This window comes from Papaver somniferum, unplaced genomic scaffold (genome assembly GCF_003573695.1).
Source record: "Papaver somniferum cultivar HN1 unplaced genomic scaffold, ASM357369v1 unplaced-scaffold_33, whole genome shotgun sequence".
Taxonomy (NCBI): Eukaryota; Viridiplantae; Streptophyta; class Magnoliopsida; order Ranunculales; family Papaveraceae; genus Papaver; species Papaver somniferum.
The window spans coordinates 1,423,729-1,432,097 of NW_020644373.1; the positions used below are offsets into that span (position 1 = coordinate 1,423,729).

At 37.9% G+C, this 8,369-nt stretch overlaps 1 long non-coding RNA gene across 1 annotated transcript; it reads left to right on the forward strand.

The window, feature by feature from the left end:
• Positions 1-4,235: 4,235 nt before the first annotated feature.
• Positions 4,236-7,466, forward strand: LOC113342083. The gene is made up of 2 exons (XR_003356391.1): positions 4,236-6,438; positions 6,629-7,466. It is a non-coding gene; the product is annotated as an uncharacterized LOC113342083 (long non-coding RNA).
• The last annotated feature ends 903 nt before the right edge of the window (positions 7,467-8,369 follow it).

Sequence of the window (8,369 nt, forward strand, 5' to 3'; positions counted from 1 at the left end):
GAATAGCAAGTGGGGTTGAAATAAAATTCTTGGGGTGGAAATAACCAAATCTTTGGTGCCTTTAGTAATTTTTCTTGGATGTTTTCGGACTTTTCCGGGGTACTTCTGGGCTACTTCCGGTATACTGTCAACAGAGCTCCAAACGCCACATTTTTAACCAATTTTGCCGCAAAACCTTATTTTTCCAAAAACACCTACAAATAAATAAAACACCATAATAAGTACAAAAATGGGTACTAACACAATATACAATTGGGCTATATTAGACATATAAATGCGTCTATCACAAAACTATAAGTCTTGATTTCTAGTCTACTTATAGCTATGTCTCGGATTAGGATAGTAAGTATAGTTGAGCTTTAACTTCCACGGCGTTCATTGAATGAAGACGAATAACTACTCAAGGGAACTTGTGGAACTTCATCAACAAAAGGTATGGGGAGACTTGAACTTATCTATCACTCAAAAGTCTATCTACTCTATCTCCTATTTGAGACAAAAGTCGTATTGCTATACAGACTTCAATTATTCACATTTGCTATTTCGAGCCGAGTTTATCTCGCTTATCTATTTCTCGAAATATGTGTTAGTAAGCTTTCGCTTTAGCCAAGTTCATCTTTACTCGTGACGAAAGTCATACTGATTATTTCAATAACTTGAAAATCGCTTCGATGAAAAGAGTTTGTGGATAACAACTATTTTAACATCCTCTAAGAAAGTTTCAATGATTGAAATGAGAGTTTAGAACAAGTAACCATGTTTGGATATAAACATAGTGTGTTCTCACATTTGTGTAAAAGTCCAAAACCGGGAACCTAAAGTATGCGTACCTGTACGCGTACCGGCGGTTGTTGGAAATCTGGGTAAGTATGCGTACTCGTACGTATACTGGCGGAAGTTTCACGTCCGTGAATTCCTGCTGGAGTTTGGAAGTAAAAAACAAACTCAATCCGGATAGTTAAGTATGCGTACACGTTTACATACTTAAGCGAGTTACTTTCTAAAATCGGTTTGTTCATGAACTAAAATATTTATATAATAAGGAATGCAGTCTTTGCAAACCGTGGCTATAATGTTCATGAATTGATTCCAGTGAATCAAAATCGATTTTGCTTCGATTGTGTCTTGTATACTTCTATGAGATCTAAGAAATTGAACAACTCTCTAACTAGTTCATTTGAGTCATTTGAACTGGTTATGGTAAAGATGAATAAGGTTGATATGAAAGTGCTCATATGGCTAACCATTGGTTAACTATTGTTGAACCGACTAAGTGTACACGTTTAGGTACGGTTACTCAAACCTAAATGAAGGTACATTTCATTTGTGTATAACAAGATAAGTTCGATCTAACGATTAAAAGATATTAGCTTGAATCTAATTAGGTTTTCATCTAACGGTAAATATTGAACGCTTTGTTACCAAGGTAACTTAGATTGCAAATCCTGATTTGAAATCTATATAAAGGACAACTCTAGCAACTGGGAAACGTAATCCCCACACCTCTTGTTTGATACTAGTTGTATAAGCTAGAGTCGGTTCTACTTTAACTTTAGGTTTTTCACGAAACCCTGTAGGTTAACGACTTAAAGACTTCATTGGGATTGTGAAGCTATACCCAACTATTTTCTCTGGAGTTGCGTGATCAGATCTTGCTCTTTTCTATTGTGATTGAGTACAATTGTAAGATTGGCTTGAGATTTATATCTCTGATAGGAAAGATTAAAAAGTAGTCACAAATACCTTCGTCTTATCGTTTGTGATTCCACAATATCTTGTTTCGTTAATCGATTAAGATTATTGTGAGGTGATTGATAATACTAGGATGTTCTCCGGGAATATAAGTCCGGGTTATCAATTTGTTCTTGTTCACCTTGATTTATCAAAAAATGGAACAAAAACTCGTAGGTATATCTGTGGGAGACAAATTTATCTATTCAATAGACTTTTCTGTGTTATATAAATTTGTTTATCAAGTCTTGGACTTTGGGTCGTAGCAACTCTTGGTTGTGGGTGAGATCAGCTAAGGGAATCAAATGTGTAGTATCATGATGGGATCAGAGACGTAAGGAACGCGACTGTACCTTGATCAGTGTGAGATTGATTAGGGCTCAACTACATTCCAGACCGAAGTTAGCTTTGTAGTAGGATAGTGTCTGTAGCGGCTTAATACAGTGTGGTGTTCAAATCTGGACTAGGTCCCAGAGTTTTTATGCATTTGCGGTTTCCTCGTTAACAAAACTTCTGGTGTCTGTATTATTTCTTTTCCGCATTATATTTTGTTATATAATTTAAATATCACGGGTTGTGCGTTAAATCGATCAATTGTTAAATCCAACCTTTGGTTGTTGATTGAAATTGGTTGATCCTTGAACATTGGTCTTTGGTAATGTTCAAGTTATTTCTCTTGTATTCAATCAGACTCGCAAATTCTTATTTGTTTGATTGCGGATTGAATTGAGAAATTGAGATATAACTCTTTGATATACTTTTCTTAAGATTGAGTCTAACTGTCTAGTTGATTCTCTTGAAAGTATATTGGAGTTAGTCCATACAGATTGTTAAGCGAAATATTGGGTGAGGTTGTTAGACCCTGATAGGTGCCTAAAACACCTTGATATTTATCTATTGTTTATGCTTTCTTTGCTAAGTTTTCTTGTAAATCATATATCTTTTGTTTATTTTTGAGTTTTAGGTACTTTTGGAACAAAAGAAGAAAAAACGTCGCTTAAAAGGCAAAAAGGTGCAAATGATGTTGGAGGCGAAATTATTTCTCATTATTTGCTTTATTTCTTCATCTTTGTCTAAAAAACATATCAGCTTTAGTGATGCAAATTCATTGTCTGAAAAGCATGGCAGCTTTAGTGATGTAAAGAAATTGAAGAGAAGAAGTAGATTTGAGAAGTAAGAGATGGCTGTTGTTGGTGGAAGAATTCAAAAGAAGAAAAGAGCGTTCATTTGGAGCAAGGAATGCAGGATCGTCGTCGCACATGAAGCACTATCGGGAGCACAGTGGAGGATAAGGGGCTATACTTGGTGGCTCATATTCATCCTTGAGGGTGGAAATAACCGTCCCATACATGATCTAGATCAGGTCGAGAGAAAGATCATTTCCAAACTGGGTTGCACGGACGCTCCGTTTCTCGAGTCGTGTCCGCGTCCGACTCACGTCGGACACATGACATGCGTTGGACGCTGACACGAAACGTGTCCGACGCACCAATATGCGCGTCCTACGCGCGTCTGTTTGGACGCACCGATGACTCGGATTTAAAACATTCTTTTTTTAATTTTCATTTAAATTTCTTCCTTTATTTTAACTATTATTAACTAAATAAAGAAAGACAAACATTTAGATCAATCATTTAAGTCTTTATTAGAGTTTTCTAATTGGAAATGACATCTCATATATCCTTGGTTGGACATGTGTTGTTCTAAGAATGCATTTTGATTGTGCCATGTGTTTAATAGTGATTGATTGCTTGACTTTCAGCGTGTATAAACAAACGATCTCTCCTTTTCTTTTGAAATTTGTACACATGTAGCATTATTTTCTAATTTTTAGGATCGAAACACTTGACTTTGTTGTATAAACACTTGACTTTGTTGTATAAACCAGATTGGTTTGGCATTATTTTCTGAACTTTTATAATCTTAGTTGGGTTTTTCAAGCTTCAGTTAGAAACACAATCTGGGAATGGAGGAAAAAGAAGACAAATAGTTCCCACCCTATAAGGAAGAGAATTTGAGATATTTTTCCCTTTGCAATTTGGTGGGCGATTTGGATCGAGAGAAATGCGCATTTATTTAATGGGCAATACAAAGATCTGGACACTATTATTGACACTGTAAAGGTTTATGTGTACAATTGGTGTACATGCACAGATATTTTTCAAGGCTTCTCTTTGGACACTGTTTTAAATAACTGGGATGCGGTATGCGATAGTTGGTTGTTGTTTTTATTTTCTCGAAAACTCTACTATAATTGAGTTTTATTTTGTTCTCTCAATCATTTTGCCACTGTCTTAGTGGTGAGTTGATTTTTCTTTTAATATATTTTCCTTTCTAAGTTAAAAATAAAATAAAATATGTATATACGTGTCCACGTTCTAGGCTTTTGAAAATTTTGTAGTTTCCGCGTCCGCGTCGTGCTACGCGTCGGCGTCCGTGCAATCCAGTTTCCAAATCATTTCTTCCTTCTCCGGGTCCCGTGGCTGCTGTAAGAAATTGATAAGAAATTGATAAGAAATTGCTGCTATTGAGACATTCGAGAAACAAAGACCGAGAGTCATCGAGAAGGAAAAATTAGGAATTAGGGTTCCTGAATCTGGTGTTGCTGTGGTGGTTGAGATCGATTAGGGTTTGAACAAGAAGGAGAAATTGGTTTCACTGCCATTGAAGGAGGAGGTTGCTGTGGCTGAATTCTATGGTTGAATGGTTTGGATTTTGCAGAAATTGGGGGTTATTTATGTACAAGAACATTGGGTTTGTGTTGAATGTGAGTTCTTTGCAGGGAAGGTGATATAGTGAGGCTTAGAATCACTAGCAAAGCTGTGCCTCCATTAACAGAGTCAGTGCAGATCATATACTCGAGAAAAGGCCTGAATGAGCTCTTCTTCGCTATTTCAAGCTCATCTGATGCTTGTTGAGTCTCTGCGCAAGTGTTGTTGCTTCAGTGGTATTTATGGGTCTTTATGATGGGTGTTTCAGGAGCTGATATGCTGTAACTTATGTGGGTTGTTCTGTGCAAGGTTTGGCTGGAGATTTATGGCAAGGAATCAACAAGAAACAGGTAGTATGAAGCCATGAGAAATGGTCGGTCTTAGCTCGAGTGTTTGGCCTGAGATTGGGTTCAGATTTGGTGTAGGTTGGTTAAGCTTTTATGTGGAAGATCAGGTAAAGAAGCTGGTGTTATTGTCATGGTTGGTGGGTCTATTCGCAGTCAAGGGTTGCAGCTGCAGTTCAAGTGAGATAAATGAAGCTACAGATTGGTAGCGATGCTGTCTGAGGTGGTACAATGACATGGGCATTGCAGGATCAGTGATGACACACTGTAGATGGTTTGAGTTGAACTGACAAGAGGTGCAAGTGCAACTGCAGTTGGGAGATGGAATTGGCAAAGTGGAGTTGATGGCTTTGCAGTGAACTAACTGCAGGAGAAGAGTTTGGAGATGTCATTGCAGGTGGTTGGTGGATAAGACTGAGATGGACTGACAGAGGTGGCTATGAGGCTGTTTGAGGTTATGCTGTGCTGATTGAAGGCTGAAGCTGACAGGGGTATGCTCAAGTTTGAGTTGAGACTTGAATGATGTGTGGATTGCCTTGAGGTGTTGATTTCAGAGAATGGAAGTCTACAAAGAAGCCGGAGGAGTGTACTGCTTAGATGTATGCTTAGATTTGGAGCTGAAGTTGATTTGGTGGTTCTGGTGATGAACTGATGCAGCTACAGATGGTAATGAATGGTGATTGTGTGTGTTGACGGTGATGCTGTGGAGGCCGGCTATTCACCCTTCTCTTGCTGCTAGAAACTGGAAATTGCTCCGGGGAGCTTGTGCTACGCTGGACAAGGTACGAAGTCGTTTTAAACACCAAGTGGTTAACAAATGTTATTTATGTAACAGAGATGAGGAGTCGTTGGAACACATACTTTGGTCTTGTGATTTTGCGATGAAAGCTTGGAACTGGATTTCGGATATTTTTGATCTCATGCCTAACCAAAATCTGACGACAGCTTATAAGGAAGCAAAGGGGAAGAGTCGTATGTTTAAGGACTTATGGCTGTTATCTATTCTCGTGGTCCGTTCGGAACTTTGGATGACCAGGAATGGTTGTGTTTATGACAACCAAAGGGTTAATTGGCACTTTTTTTTACAAGAAAGTGTTCAACCAGATTCATGATTATTCGCGGCGTTTAAAGGGTTGTATGTATAAGTGTATAACAACAAAGAAGAGTTACGGGTCGTTGTTTACTTCAGAGTGCAGCATAGAAGAGTGAAGTTTTCTGTTCCAAAGGAGTGTATTTGTGTGGCTCCGGAAGAAAATGAGTTAATGTTGTGTTGTGATGGTGCGGCGAGGGGCAACCCGGGAAGAGCTGGGGCAGGTGTTGTAGTTCGTGATTCAGCTGCTACTGTTTTAGGAGCCATGAGCATTGGTTTTGGGATACAAACTAACTATTTGTCGGAACTTTTTTGTGTTATTATTGCTTTGGAGTGGGCTGTAAAGTTTGATGTGCACAACATTTGCATTCGAACTGATTCTATGGGGGCGGTTGTGGATTTTTCTGGTGATATTTTGGGAGTTGGTTTATTCGACCAAGATGGGTGGCGGTAAGAGCTAGATACGATAGAATTCGTTTTGTGCATACTTATAGGGAAGCAAATTGTGCAGCTGATGCGATGGCCAAAAGAGGCTGCAGTTTGGAAGATGGGGTTGGAATAAGTTACGATAATAGACCTGATTTTCTTTTAGTGGTTGAGTTACCTAATGTAATCTATTTTCGTTTTGACTAATTTGTTTAGTTTGTGAGTTTTTGGGGTACTCTGCCTCTTTTCTTACAAGCTATGCTGTAATATTTGCTATTCATTAATACAATTTGGATTTACAAAAAGAAATGTTGACGGTGATGCAGGCATGAATGGAAGGTAGTAGTAGTACGGGTGGATGTGTTCGAAATGAGGTTAGCTGCTACTTGCAAAGGCTGCAGTTCTGGTGGTGTGCAATGGTGGTATTTGAACTGAACTTGTTGCTGCTGTTGATCTCAGGAAGGAGATATGTATGAGCTGTGAAGTTATGGCTCAAGTTTCAGTGCTGGGATTGAACAGATTATATGGCCTGAGCATGAACTGGTTATGGAACTGTAATGCACTATGATGGAACAACACAAGTTCAGGCCTGTGTAAGATGGCTTTGGCGTAGCAGTCAGACTCTGACTCACCTAGTTAGCTTCTGACTCGTTTCTGAATCACTCAGTCTGATTCAGTTAACGCCGTTAGTGACAGTTAAAATTGACCGTTGTATTTAATGGTCTGACGTTATGTTTGATCGATGACCGGGTGGACTTTGCCGGTCACCTGAGCTGCTTCCCGTGGACTTTTCTGACCAAGGTACGGTCACTTTCTGGGACCTCCGGCGACTACTTTGTGAGCATGTTTCGTACATGGGTTTTCTCACATTTGGGCTTGGTGGATTTCTATCTATTGGACCTTTGAAGACTAAACCTAATTTTGGAACAAGAGGAGCATAAAGGAGAAGTCTTTCTACAATTTTATTACGTATTCTACTTGGAGTTTTGGAAAGAACCGGATATCTTAGGGTTTGCTTTGGTTTTGTTTCATCTTCTTTATTTTATTTCTATAATATTATGAACTCCATTATTATGAGTAGCTAAAAAAATCTTTGAGTAGGGGCGATTTGAAAGCCCGAAATATGAACTCATGATTGATATGAAATAGCTCGTTTCCTTGCAAGTTTCGTTATTGTTTGATTTCTACTTTGCCAATAATGTTTATGGATTATTTGTTGATTGTTTAAATTCGAAATTAAATAGTTGATTCATAATCCTACTGCTAGCTTAGATTTTCTTCGACCCGTAATTGTCTAGAAATATAAACACAAGTAGCAATATATGGGTATTGATGATGGGACTTTGTTAAGTACCCATATGTAGAAATTGACACTAGTAGGTAAGTTCATCACTAGGAGCAACCTTATCTCACAAAACTTAGAGCACTTGTTTGAGTCATACCTAGTAAGTGTACCTCTAGGTAACTTGAATAAGTAGAATTCGTTAGTCGAGTGCTTCCGTGTCTGGTGAGCTTAGGAGATAATAACGGGATAGTTGAGCGTACTAATTATCCTAGGGTTGTTAGTAACGAGATAATGTGAAGAACGTGGTTATTCATCAATTGGGTTTATATTTCGTGGTCTAGAATGAATCCTTAATCAATTCCATCTTATATTTGAATACAATCTTATAATTTTCAGAATTTTACAACAAAAATCTTATTTGCTAAGAATATTTGTATAACAACTTTTGCTTCATACCTCCCTTGGACGAATCTGCTTTCATTACATTACTTGCTAGTGTAAAGAGAAGTAGAAATTATTATTTGCGAGTTGACACCTCGTCAGACCCCCGCTTTTTCAGTTTTTCTGTTCAAGAAAAGCCTGTTTATATTGCATATATTTTGATTTTTCTTAACAAAATTTCGGTACAATTGATATGTTCCATTATATTGTGTATGGATTATTTATGTCATTTAACTGTTTCTTGTTAAGAAAAATTGTGTCAATTTATTTGGCTTATTGTTTGGTATCTTCTTTATTTTTGGGTATCAAGTGTTTTTGCTTAAGGAAATTCGGTGCAATTG